This window comes from Dama dama, chromosome 9 (assembly GCF_033118175.1).
Source record: "Dama dama isolate Ldn47 chromosome 9, ASM3311817v1, whole genome shotgun sequence".
Lineage (NCBI taxonomy): Eukaryota > Metazoa > Chordata > Mammalia > Artiodactyla > Cervidae > Dama > Dama dama.
Genome location: NC_083689.1, coordinates 59,557,621 through 59,570,903, shown reverse-complemented (window position 1 = coordinate 59,570,903; position 13,283 = coordinate 59,557,621). Strand labels below are relative to the sequence as shown.

At 42.5% G+C, this 13,283-nt stretch overlaps 1 protein-coding gene across 1 annotated transcript in view; it reads right to left on the bottom strand.

Moving 5' to 3' along the window:
• Nucleotides 1-337: 337 nt before the first annotated feature.
• The window catches only part of SH3RF2 (SH3 domain containing ring finger 2), a 144,467-nt gene continuing 131,521 nt past the window's right edge, over nucleotides 338-13,283 (bottom strand). Inside the window, exon 11 of the mRNA XM_061151638.1 lies at nucleotides 338-3,814. The gene's annotated coding sequence lies outside the window, so the exon portion shown is untranslated. The remainder of the gene's footprint in view (nucleotides 3,815-13,283) is intronic.

The window sequence follows — 13,283 nt, the reverse complement described above, 5'->3', positions numbered from 1 at the left end:
CTGAGGACCCTGGGGTCTGAAGCTGAACTGCCTCCTTCACTTACTAATTGTGTAACTACAGGCAAATTTGTGAATCTGTCAGTACCTCAGTGTCTTCCTCTGTAAAATGACAGTGCTGACTTCACAGGGTTGTGAGGATTTTAACAAGTCAAGACACTTAGCTCAATGTTCAGAAAGGAGCAAGGACTTGGTAAATATTAGCTACTATTACTATTTATTATTACCTTATATTCATAGTACATGATATACTCTTCCATTTACAGTTGGGATATAAAGTTTTCTATCAAGTTTTAGATTAAAATTAAGTTAATTAGAAGAACATTAAGTAAATGATAATATAAATGGTTGGTGGATAGGGCAAATATTATGAAGGTGGTAAAACATGAATTGAGCACTTGTAGGTGCCAGGCACTGTTTCAGAACTCTACATATTTTAAGACATTTAATCCTTAATATTCGTCAGGAAAGTGCTATTATAGTTCCATTTTCCAGACAAGAACTTGAACCACAGAGAGGTTAAGTAACTTGCCCAAGGCCACACAGCTAGCTGGTGACTGGCAGTCAGACTCTTGAGGGTGTGGACTAAGCAAGCAGAGAAGGTTTCTGGCCTAGAGGCTGTCTTGGGCCCTTATGGTTTGACAAACCAGCATTTCTTCTAGGGAGGTGAACTCAGCCTGGTGACCGTGGAAAGGAAGTGTCACTCACTCTGCCCCCAGTCATCCCCACTGAAAATAGGCAATTCCTGTCTGACAAAGTCACTCCTCTCCTCCCAGCCCTGCTTTTGGATGTCCAGGGAAGCTGCCAGCAGCCAAAGCCCTTTGGGAACAATAAAAGGCTCAGTGTTGACATTTAATACATGATAAAGTACTCCCCTCTCCAAGTCAGCTACTGAAAAAAAAAAAAACAGGCTTGAGGGATGAGTCTATTAAGTGAAAAATAAACCTCTTTTATTGTTTTGAGCAAAAACACATACTGCATTTCACAAGCTTATATCTGGGAACAATATGAAATTTTGGCAAAGGAGACTGGGGTGACCTCTCCACTCTCACATGATGAGCCCTCGCTGTGTGAAGAGTAGATGGCATATCATGCACTGGCTACTGGCCCAGGGCTTCTCTCGGCTGTGGTCAGAGGTGGTTAGAGGTGTGAGTGAACCTCTCCACAAGGGAGCCCCCCCTCCACCCCCACCACTTTCCCTTTGCTTCTGATCAGCCTGAGTGGTAGAGCAAACTTAACACTTCTTTAGAGCCACAAATCCAAACAAGTGGGCTCTGGGCTCTAAAGGTGTTGAGTCTGCCAATGAATCATGGCATATCAAACAATTAATACATGGATGGTTCTTTGAAAATGGATGGTGGAGAGTTGTCCTGAAGCAAGGTGGCTTAAGGGCCATGACTTCTGGTTTCCCCTAAAACTTGTCAAATCCGTGAAGAAAGAAATTAACAAAAATTTGTGCTTCCTTCCCAGGAGAAAAGTTATCCAACATCCAGTGTTTAAGTGAGAGACAACAACCTTGATCTTAAGCTGTCTATTTCCTCGGACTTACGAGACACTGTCAGTGGTACAAATCTGAGTTACTCAACGGTGGAGGCTTCTTCTATGTATTTTTCTTCTCACTAGAAAATTCCTTTTGATTTTCTAAGACACAAAATGTGGAAAGGATCTCTGATAACTCCTTGTGGGCAAACAACACCCACACATAAGCAACAGACATTTCAAAGTAATCCATTCAGATCATTATAAATTACAAAACCAGAAAACAAACACATGACATCCCACCACACCTTTTGGGTTTCCAGTGGCATATACTAACAAAGAAATAAGCTGCCAGCCCTGGAACTCTCTATGTTTTAGAACAAAGATATGAAAAGTGTCCACGGCCCTATAAAATAATTTTTATATGTTTATATATTTTACATATATATATAAACATATAAAATATGTTTATATTTTACAGGTTTATTTATACAATTGTCCATAATGACTAACATGTAATACCCCTTCTATAAACATTATTCACATACATATTACCTCATAAAAATTTTCTTTTGGTCTATTAAAAAACACTGTACTGAAAAAACAAGCAGAGACACAAGAGTCTGTAGATTTTCTGCTGATATTTCCATGGAAAGGTGAAATTTTCTCTTCTTCTGTTTTCTCTTTCTTCCCTTTTCACCTAAATAATACCCTCTCCCCTGACCCAGTATAAGAAGCAATAATTCCAGAAGATGAAACTCAGAACTAATGATTAGCAAATTGTTCTCAGGTGCATTTCTGGCCTGACCTCATTCTAATCACTCAAATTCATCTGAATCTGCCTTCCCACACCTCCACCACTTTTGACCCATAGCCATTTGAAATCTATATCCTGAAGCTGACAGTCCAGAGATGAAAACTTTAGGGAATGGGGGAGCTTTTCTTAAGCTTCTGAATTTGGCTGGGAACAAATCAGGTTCTTTAATTTGTGCTTTGGGGAAAAAATATTTGTTTTACTGGCTAACCAGGTTCAAAGGAAAAGCTAAATCTTCATGAAACCCTCCATGAAACTGTAAGCCGTGAAAAGATTCCAGAGATGAAAAAAACAGTATGTGTAAATATTGGGAGTGGTGGTTTCTTGCTGTTCTAAATGTGAGAGGCAGAGGCCAGTCTAAGAAGAAGCAAATCTGAACGAGAGAGCCTTAAGGACATATTTATAATTAGCCAATGTGAACTAATGGTTTCTGGGCATTACAAGTTGTATTGTTTTCTCCAATCCAGTTTATACAACTTGCTTTTGTGTGGACAGCTTGCCTATACCTAATGTTTTGGTATATCATCTATAAAATTAAAATTCCTCCCAACTCTGACATTCTATGATTGCCCTGAAAAGTGAAGTCATTGAAACCTATCTATAGGTGAGCTGTAGGGCTTCAAGGTTGTAACAAGTAGATTCCAGAATCTGAAGGCAGCATCTCCATATTCATTGCTTCCAACACTCAAGAGCAGCCAACCAAACCCGAATTCATACCAGAGAAAATGAAACCAACATTTAGTCATGGTAGTTGAGAGAAGAGATGACTGACAGCTGGTGGCGCCCTCATAGCCCACGTGTGAGAAGGAGATGTCATTGCTGCATCAGCCTTTCTGTGGTCTCACTGGCCTCTTGCCTCCTCACTCACCTCTTGGCAGATGAAGCCAATGCTGTGGGGCTTCTAACAAAAACTCTCTGGATCAGAAAGTGTCAGGGTGAAAAGGCAGAATGGAATTGGAATGGAAAAGAATGCAGATGTGGTGGAGTGATGCAGCGTGTGTGGTCAAGGGAGGGGGTAAAGGCTGGGGACAGTGTGAAGAAGCCCTGGCCTCTGTGGCTTGAACACCTGAGAGGAGAATATGATGCCACCCCCTGCACTGCTCCAATCCGAGCTGGAACAAAAGGCCAGACACATCTCTGGGAGGCACTCGATGTCTGGTCTTTTCATTTGTCGGTTAGGTGCCAAGGTGTGAGAAATTGGCAAGAGGAAATTTGGCTTTGACAGCACAACAGAAAAGCAGGAGGGCCAAGGGTCTGGTGTAACCTGTAAAGTTACATGGCTCATGTGTTTCCTCCAGCCTGGCCCACTACCCATTGATATTGTGGGAAGACAGATTTACTTTTTCTCCTATTCCCCTTCTGTCTTGGAGGCCAGTCTATCGGTATTCCTGTACCGTCCCTGATGTCCAGGGAGTATCACATGGCCCAGAAGTCTGCACCGAGGAGTTTCCATCCAAGCAGACAGTTTGTCTCTTCAGTATCCAGTTATTACTACTCCTCCCAGGAAGGTTTCCAAGGCGGGATCTGTGAAGGTGAAAAGGATTTTAGAATCTATTTTGTGTAAATGCAGCCAGGTTCCAACTACAGTTCTTTAACATTGTAAAGTCTTTGGGGCAGGAATATGTCTTTTCATTTCACAAGAGAGATACGGTGTTGTCCATTCATCATATCAGGAGACACATACTCTCTACTTTCCCATTTCTGTGGATGCTAACTTTGATCTTTGGGTTAAGGTGGTTGTTTACCAGCATTCTCCACTATCAAGTTGCTATTTTCCACTTTTTGATTAATAAGTATCTTTGGAGGAGATACTCTGAGCTCTTCAGGCTTTCACCCACTACTTTTAATATCCATGGGTGACTCTTGCCCAAGCCAGTGGCTAGTGTAGTGGTTACCAAATGGTGATTTTTAAAAATTTTCATCATTCCTTCTATATTTTGTAGCTGGGACTCTACTGTCAAGAAGAGCTTTTCCTTCTCTCTCATTACTCTATGTATATAGTATAGACTCAAGGATTCCTATTTGATTACTTGTAAGGATTATTATCCATTACTGCCAAAAATGAACAGTCTGAATCTATTGAAGAAATGCCAGGCAAACCCTAATTGAGAAACAGTCTGTAAAATAAATGGCGTATGTTCTTTGAAATGCCAGAATCATAGCAGACAATGACTCAAGGAACTGTTCCAGATGAAAAGAAACTAAAGAGACAGATGTGTGGTCCTGGATGGGATCCTAGACAGGACATTAAAACCTTTCTTCTCTGTAGAGGAATAGGACAATTGGATAAGAGCTGTAGATTAGTTAATAGTGCCATATCAATGTCAATTTCTTGATTTTGGAATTATACTGTTGTTAGGTAACATCTCTGTTTTTAGAAAATATACACTGAAATATTTTAGGGGAAAGTGAACATTTTTAGCTTGTTCTCAAATGGTTCAGAAAGATTTTATATATGTAATTTATATTAAATTTTAATTTGACATTTAATTAGTATATATGTATATACATATTTAAAAGAGAGAGGGTCAAAACATACATAGGAAAATGTTAATATCTAGGGAACCTAGTAATGAAGGGTATACAGGAATCCCTTGTACATTTTTAGCAACATTTCTAGATATCTGAAATTATTTGAAATAATTTAAAATTCACAAGGCCTCAGAATTTCTCCAAAGCCTGAAATACTGTATTTTGGTTTCCAAACTCAGCTTGCATCCCTATCACCCCCACACATGTAGCCAATGTCCTCCCCTCCCCGTGTGTCCCTTGGGGCTGCTTCGTCCTGAGCACATTCAGGGGGAAGTGCAGCCAACACTTCCGGCTTTCCCTTGTCCAGGTGAGGGCAGGCAGTGTGGATGGGCATCACAGGAGCTGGCTGCTCTCTACGACTTTGCTGCCAGTGCTTGGCTCTTGGCCCTTCTGAACGCAAATGAAGTCCCAGCTGACTTTGCTGAAGGGGGACAGGAGAAAGCTAAGAGGGTAATGGGAAAGTGGTCCCAGAACATTGAGAAAGACTTGTTTTCTAAAAAGACTCAGGCTCGGGGTCTGTCCACAAGCGAGTTCCACAAAAACCCAGTAAAACAGGAAATAAGTAGGAGAGGGAATTTTCCATCTCCTGTCTAAGGTCTTTCCTTTGGAGCCTGATTTCTTTTCTATCCAAGGACTCCTGCTGATTTAACAGGCCAGTTTTCTCTTTGGGGAAACTTTTAGTGATGATCACAGCCTCACTCTTTTCAGGGTGACGTGGGACAGTTGGATCTTGCAAGCAAAGTTTATGGGAAACAGCAATCTGGGGAGTCTGACTCGAACTCCCAACTCTCGAAAGGCTGAACTATGATTTGTTGTTACACAGAGTGTACTGAAGGAGGCTGAGCTTTCAAGCAGGCAGCCACATCTAGGCTAACCACTGAGCTTCTGTACCCTCTCAGGGCCTCCCAGTGAATTGCAGGACTTACTCCTTTGTTGATGTGCTTCACTCACCATAATAGCAGGTAAGGGCCATGGGGGGCTTAATGGGACTGCTTCCTATTCAGTGGGAGAAGCAGGCATAAATACAGAGTCTGCCTCCCATCAAGATAATAAGTTACACAGGATCTGGAGTTATGCTGTCTCCATTGTCCATCCCCAAACATGGGCAGGAGTTTCAGCCTGCTGTTCACAACTTTTATTTATTATTTAAAAATTTTTTATTATTATCTCTTTTGGTCAAGCCATACAGCAAATGGGATCTTAGTTCTCTGACCAGGGGTCGAACTCATGCCCCCTTCATTTGAAGCACAGAGTTTTAACCATTGGATCACCAAGTAAGTTCACAACTTTTAGTCCTTAAAAGGGACAGTGCCTGTGTTAGTCATATCCTGCTTCTTTTACCTTTGCCTAAGTGGGTACTGGCGCTGATGCTGGGCACTTGCCTTTGGAGATGGGTCAACCCATAGCTATCCCAGTGGGCCCAGAAATGCCTGCTTTGGTCTGCACATCAGGCCTGACATCAGCAGCTGGGAGCATATCCCTCTGAGACTGGAGGCAAGGTGATTTGAGTCAACTGCTTCTCCATCTCAAGGGAGTAGTGGCGGTTTGTTAGCTCTTTAAGTACCTTTACTGTGATGTAGCATTTCTGAGAGTCAGCAGAGGGACAGGGTAGGGATAGGAAATAACTGCCAATGGAGGGCTGACTGCCACATGGATCTGACCTTCCTGATGGTGCTAAGTGATGTAGAAAGAACTTCAACTCTAGGATCCACTGACATCTTAATAGACACCTCAAAATCCTATCAGTGGCAGGAGGTATGGATTTACCTGTGGCTGGCGTTGTGCTGTACTGGGTAGCAGCTCATATCAGTCCTGTGTCTACAGGCCAGGGTTTTAGGATTAGGCAGGTGATGATTCTTTGTTTATTAAGTGATCAGGGGACAGGTCTACTTGAAGTAGAAAACCCTGATGTCTGCAGGAAAACTTTGGTGTCTCATCTTAAATGAGGTGGCAAGTAGCTTCCAGTAAACACTAGAGTCCAGCTGCCTGGATTTATTCCCAAGCTCCACCAAGTTCCAGCCATGTGACCCCATGGAAACTATTTAATCTCTCTAGGTCTTAGTTTACTTATCTGTAAAATGGGCATAGTGATAGTGTTTACTTTGTCTGGTTATGGTGAGATTTTAAAATCAGCCAATACATCTTTTTCTTCTCTCATTGCCATGGCTAAGACTTCCAGAACTATGTTGAAAAACAGTGGCAAGAGTGGGCACCCTTGTCATGTTCTAGAAAAGTGGTGCTGATGAACCTATTTTCAGGGTAGAAATAGAAATGCAGATGTAGAGAATGGACTTGTGGACACAGAGGGGAAAGAAGGTGGGATGAAGTGAGGGAGTAAGATTGACGTATACACTACTGTGAGTAAAACAGACAGCTGATGGGGAGCTGCTTTATAGCAGGGAGCTCAGCTCCGTGCTCTGTGCTCTGTGATGACCTAGAGGGGTGGGATGGGGGGTGGGAGGCTCAAGAGGCGGGGACATACGTGTACACGCAGCTGATTCACACTGTTGTACAGCAGCAACCAACACAACATTGTGGAGTAATTATCGTCCAATTAAAAATAAACAAAACATGAAAATTTTAAAAAATCAGTCAATATAAGTAAAGCACATAAAAGAGTGTCTGGCACAAGGCAGGGTGTCTGTCTCTCATTATTGGCTCAAAAGCATTACTATAAATTAAGAGACCTCTTCAAGGTTATGTGTTAAAATCCTGCTTCTTGAGTATCTCAAAGAACGGAAAACCATACAGGTGGATACAGATCATTAAACTGGCTCATGATCACACTCATTACCGGAGTTTCTTTTACCTTAAAAACCTAAAAGGAGTTATTAAAATCTTATATCCTAATCAACAAAATGAGGATAACAATAGCTCAGTATTTATTATACTTTATATGATTGTCATGAGATGGCCTCTATTATTCTTCTCACTATATAGATGAGAAAATTGAGACTCAGAGAGGTGAGGTGACTTACCCAAAGTGACATAATGAGTCACATTTGAGGTACAATGGGTGTTCTGATTCTATAGCCTGGGCCGTTCACTGCCATGCCAGAGAGAGGAGAGCGGAAGAGGGTGAAGGAGCTGGGGATGGGAAGGGGGAAGAAGGGAGGGAGGGAAGGGGAGAGGGAGGCTGGCAACTGATAAGAAGTATTCTCGGAATGAGTAAGTGGGCGTGGGAATTCAATAAACGTATCCTAATGATAACAAAGCAGATGACATTTCATGCCTTGTCTACATAATTCCAAACAACCATTTGACCGCTTAGAAAAATGAAATTGCTTTTTGCATGCTGCAGAATCATGGCTTTAAAGAGCTGCGAGGGCCAGTCCCTTTGGAAGGTGAGTTTTTGTGATCCTGCAATCCTGGAATGCTAATGCCTAATCCAAGCCCCATGTTTGAGGGATGAAATGGGGCTGGAGAAAAGGGAAGCAAATTGCCTCTAAGTTTGTGGCATCTCCTTTAAGTTTATTCTTCCTGTGAAGATCCTTCTTGGCAGGAAAAGGGAGGATTCATTTATTCTCCAATTGTTCATTCAACACATAATTGACTGATGACCAAAAATGTTTGATAAATGAATGAATTTCCTTGACACTTTGAACTTGTTCCTGTTCCTCTTGTTACTGTGCATGTCTGAGTTCTTCTCAGCCTTCGAATCTCAGTTCAAATCTGGCCTCCTTGGAGAAACCTTTCTTGTCCACTCTACCTAATGTCACTCATACCTCCCAGTCATTGTCTGTCCCACCAGTTTGTTTCCTTCATAGCATCTGTCATATAGAAATAATCCTGTGTGTTTAATCATTTTCCATTTATTGCCTTTCATGAAGGCAGGAATATTACTTGCTTTGCTTTGTTCACTGTTGTGAACTGTATGGAACTGTATGGAACAAAACCTCACACACAGTAGATGCTCAATCAATATTTGTTGAATGAAGATGAATGAATAAGTGAATGAGGTGACATTGATTTCTACCCAGGAAGAAAACATTCTGTGACTTTAAATGGAGATGGAGTGAGAGCTAGGATGTTGGCCTGGAGCCCCTTGGTCATAATGGCATGTCCAGCAGGGGTTTAACTAATCAGCACATGCATTTCCTGAATTACAAAGTATGCCAGGGACATTTAATTTCTGTTAATTGGCACCAAGGAGGAGGGGTTGTTATCAAAATCACCAGCCAGCTGGAAGCATGGCCGTTGCAGACCTGTTTGCAAATCAGAATGGACATTTCATAAACCTTGTCAACCTTGTGAGGCCGCAAGTCCCCAGAGGGGCCGCACCAAGGTGCTCACTAGCTGCATTCAGGGTCATAGACAACCTTAAACCTCAGACCTTCAACAGATGGGAGGTAAGGTGTAGGGACAACCAGAAGACAAAGGACTGATGAGGGTTATGGCATGAGATGCTTTTAAAAATAACTGTCATATTGCCTCAACCCTGGCACCATTCACCAGCTGATCTGAAAAGTGAAGAGAACAAAGAAGCTGAGAGTTTCTAGTCTCACAGAGCCAGCCCCACTGCTTCCTTTCTGTGACCTTAGACAATTGATTGATCCTCAGAGCCTCAGATCTGTTTGATCTATAAATAGGGGACAATAACACCCAACTCATGGGATTGTTGTGAAGATTAAGTGTGAAAAGGCATGTAAATAGTCATGACAGCTAACATCACAGTGTTTTCTATGAGCTGGGAATTGTGGTAGTGACTTCACGCCCCTTATCTCATTTAATCCCCACCAAACCATCAAAGAAAGCACAATTAGACCCTGCATTTTACAAACAAGGGGACTAAAGGTTGGGAAGATTAAATGACTTCCCCGTGGTAATACAGGGAAGAAACGCAGAGTCTGGATTTGAATCCAGGTCACCTGACTCACTGTGTTTGTGACCTCCCTGTAACAATCCTCTAAGGCAGTGGCCCCCAGGGACCAGTTTCGTGGAAGATGATTTTTCCATGATTTAGGTGCAGGGGGATGGTTTTGGGATGATTCAAGAACATTACATCTATTGTGCGCTTCATTTCCATTATTATTTGGGTTCCCTGGTGGCTCAGCTTGGAAAGAATCCACCTGCAATGTGGGAGACCTGGGTTCGATCCCTGGGATGGGAAGATCCCCTGGAGAAGGGAACTGGCTACCCATTCCAGTATTCTGGCCTGGAGAATTCCAGTCCATGGGGTCACAAAGAGTCGGACATGACTGAGTGACTTTCACTTTTATTTCCACTATTATTACATCAGCTCCACCTCAGATCATCAGGCATTAGATAGATTCTGGAGGTTGGAGACCCCTGCTCTAAGGGATTAGACCAATACCTGGCATTTAGTACACATGTAATGAATGGCAGCTAGAAGGATCTATTCTTATTCTAGCATTTCTCCTGATCTTGCCATCACGCCTTTGTCATAACTGCAGAATTCACTGCTAGGGTCCCTTTTGCACACCGGCATCTGGCCTGTCTGTCTCACTTCATCTTCTCAATGACTTTGTGAAGTGCTGATTATTGTTTTCACTCTTCACTTGAGTAAAGAAAGTTTCAGAGAGGTTAGTTAACTTGGTTCAAGATTAGACAGCCACAAAGTGGTGGGGCCAGGATCTGAGCCCAGGACATGTGATTCTAAAACCCAGGTGGTTTCCTCTCTATGTAATAACCATTCTCCATGCTACCGTCTTTCAGAATCTCTTGCTGCTCAGTGGAGCTCTCCTGACAACTAAAACACTCCTTCCGGGACTTCCCTGCTGGTCCAGTGGTTAAGATTTCACCTTCCAATGCAGTGAGTGTGGGTTCGATTCCTGGTTGGGGAGCTAAGATCCCATATGCCTCGTTGCCAAAAAACTGAAAACAGAGAACAGAAGCAATGTTGTAATAAATTAAATATGTGATTTCGCTCAATTGTGTCTGACTCTTTGTGACCCCATGGACTGTAGCCTGCCAGGCTTCTCTGTCCATGGGATTTTCCAGGTAAGAATACTGGAGTGGATTGCCATTTCCTTCTTCAGGGGACCTTTCCAACCCAGGGATTGAACCCTGGTCTCCCTGATTGCAGGCAGACTACCGTCTGAGCCACCAGGGAAGCAATAAAAATAAAAATTGGTTCATATTAAAAAAAATAAAAACAAAAAACCCCACTTTTTTTTATCACTCCTCTCTCGCACATCTGTCTGTTTGATCAAGACTATCTCTTTCTTATACTCCATTTTTGAATTGTGCCTCTCTATGTATGTATGGGTAATAGCTACCATTTATTGAATACTTTGATGTACTGCATACCACAATCGGGGCTGTACATGCAGGATCTTGTTTAATTCTGCTGAGAATCCAATGAGGTGGAGGTTCTGATTTCCATTTTATAGATGAAAAAGCAGGTTTAGGGAGGTGGTATAACTTTTCCGAATTGCTTTAGTCATTTGCCAAAGGAAACATAACTAGTAAGTGACAAGCTGGGAGCAAACCCCAGACAATCTGATTCCAAAACCCACCACTCTAGCTATTGTGTTTTGTTGTTTCTCCATATCTTGTTAAGTTCAGTGGACTGGGAACACAGCTAGAATAGCTACCACCAAATCCTTGTTGGCTGATGTTTTAAAATTTAGTTCTTTACTGGAGGTCTCCATGAAGAAGGTCCAAGCTATCAAATTTGCCAACATCTAAAATGAATGTAAGCTTAAAAAAGAATTCAATTTATAAATAGAATGTGCAGGATGGAGTATTTGGAAATGTGGTTCTGATGTCTAAAAGAAGCCTTCCTTTCCAAACAGTATGATCCCGTCTGTCTGTCTGACCGCTCTGTCCTTTGTCATGGAAGCTGCTGCCATCACTCTTGAGTGGTGACTGCCATGTCTTCCTCAGGGAGTGTGGTCCTTTGGGTCTCTTCTAGACAGAGAAGAAAAACATCTCCCAATGAACCAGGCAAGAATGAGGTGGGAATCCAGGTACGATCCTTTGAAGGTGATATTTATTTGAATTCCTCTTTGGTCCTTCAGGTGTTTTTGCTGCCTCCTTATGTTTTGATTCAAGTTTGCTTTTGCTAATTTTGAGAGTCTCCTGACTGCAAATAGTTCTCACAATCCACTTGGATGGTCCAGGGAGGAGTTCTTGTTTTCACGGGAAAGATGTTAGGATGGCTCTGGCCTCTAGGACATGTGTGGCCTACAGCAGTCAAACTCTGACATTGCAGATGGCCTTCATCAAGTCAGTCGGTCACGCTAGCAGTTTCTAACAGCATTAACCAAGGGTACACAGAGTGGCCTTTGCAAATGTGTTTTGCCTTTCTCTCCGGGTCTTGGCTGGCATCACTTTAGTCTTTACCAGACTGCAGCTCTTGTCCATCCAGCAGTGACCCTATTTGCATAATTAGCTTGCATCTGTGGGTCTGTATTTACTCCCCCAAAGCAATTGCCTTTGAACTTTGGATAAATACCAGCATGGAACACTGGAAGATGTCAGCTCACTGAGCCCTCTTGTTCCCACAGAGAAGATGAAAGTGGGGGTAATTTTGGAAATCATAACCCCCTTCTTCTGAACTGTGTATCATTTAGAGTGAGGACAGGCAAAACCAGAAATAGACTCATGAAGAGGGAGAGATCTAGAGACCTCAGAATGGTCATCGTGTTCTGATGTCAATGATCCAGAACCACATTGCAAGCTTTGGTTCTTTTTCAAGTTGTTGGCTGTGTCTGGCTGCCCTTGCAACAGGGGTAGATGTGCTTCTCGGATTTCTTTGTACAGAACATTCTCAGTCACCTTCTTTCCCACCCCTACTTCTTGGTTGATAAGACCCGTAACTTATTCTCTGGGAGGTTTCACCCAGTTAAACCATCCCCCGACTCCCATCTCCGTCTTCATCTCTGTGGTTTCCGCAGAACATACACACTTTGCCTCCTCTCCAACTTCCACCATGTTACGTGTTTACAGTTGCTGCTGAAGAAGAGGGACATGGTGATTCTTTTTTTCTTTTTTTTTAAATGGAGCTTTCTGGGTCAGGGATTGAACTTGTGTCTCCTGCATTGGCAGGCAGATTCTTTACCACTGAGTCACTGGGGATGCCTGGGACATGGTGACTTAAGATTACGGTTTGGATTTAAGAGTTCTGGGTTCTAGTCCTTGTTACCTTGGACAGATCATTTGACCTCTGGGCCATAATTCTAATCTCTATAAAGTGGAATAACAGCAGTACCTGCCATCACAGGGTTGGGTAGGATTGGATGGCATGACACATGTACACAGCAGGTGCTCAGTAAATGGTAACAATTATCACTGGATGAAGAGTTAGTGGTCTCCCTTCCATTTCAAACTCATTATGTCACCTTAGTCAAGCTGCTGAAACATCCTGAGTCTCAATTTCTTGATCTGGAGTCTGGACAAAGACGATTTTTCTCTGAGCATTTCATGGAGTTCTTGGAAGAATTTGGCAGCAGCAGCAAGATGTGTTTTATTTTCAAAATCTGAGAAGCTACTCTGG